Here is a 779-nt window from a genome sequence, read left to right as displayed (position 1 = left end):
TATATATATATATATATATATACACGTACATACACACATCCATATGCATATAGAGAAATGCATATATATATATATATATATATACACACACACTATGCATACATATACATACATACACAGACGTGTACACACACACACACACACACACATATATATACATACACACACACATATCACACAGAACTATAAAGATACACACCAATATTACTTACACAAACATACAGCTATATATCACAAAGAAAAAAAAAACATACTGGGAATCTTGTAAATGTTCAATGGAGTAAATAATAGAAGATGGAATGCTTTTGTTGATATGGTTTTGGTGGATATATTTCATATATCTTCTTGCTGATTTAATATTTTCTGATTACATGTGTGTCTTTATGTGGGCATGTGCACTGGTACACATGCACGCACATGCAGGTGTTCATATATATATATCTATATATATATATATATATATATATAAAATGCTTGTGTTTGTGCTTATGCACAAATGCTTGTGTTTGTGTGTATAAGTGTATGTATATATGCATGTGTGCTTACATGTGTGTGTGTGTACATATGTATATATATATATACACACGCACATTTATATGCCTAAGTGTATGTAAGCATATAAAGGTGTATGTGCAAACACTCTCACAATCATGAGTGTGTGTGTGAGTGTGTGTGTGTGAGTGTGTGAGTGTGAGTGTGTGTGTGTGTGTGTGTGTGTGTGTTTGCATACATTTAATTTCTTTATCTTGAAATATATTAAATTCAACATCTGAGTAGTA

This window comes from Octopus bimaculoides, chromosome 3 (genome assembly GCF_001194135.2).
Source record: "Octopus bimaculoides isolate UCB-OBI-ISO-001 chromosome 3, ASM119413v2, whole genome shotgun sequence".
In the NCBI taxonomy this organism is placed as follows: Eukaryota; Metazoa; Mollusca; class Cephalopoda; order Octopoda; family Octopodidae; genus Octopus; species Octopus bimaculoides.
This window is presented reverse-complemented; position numbering follows the sequence as displayed.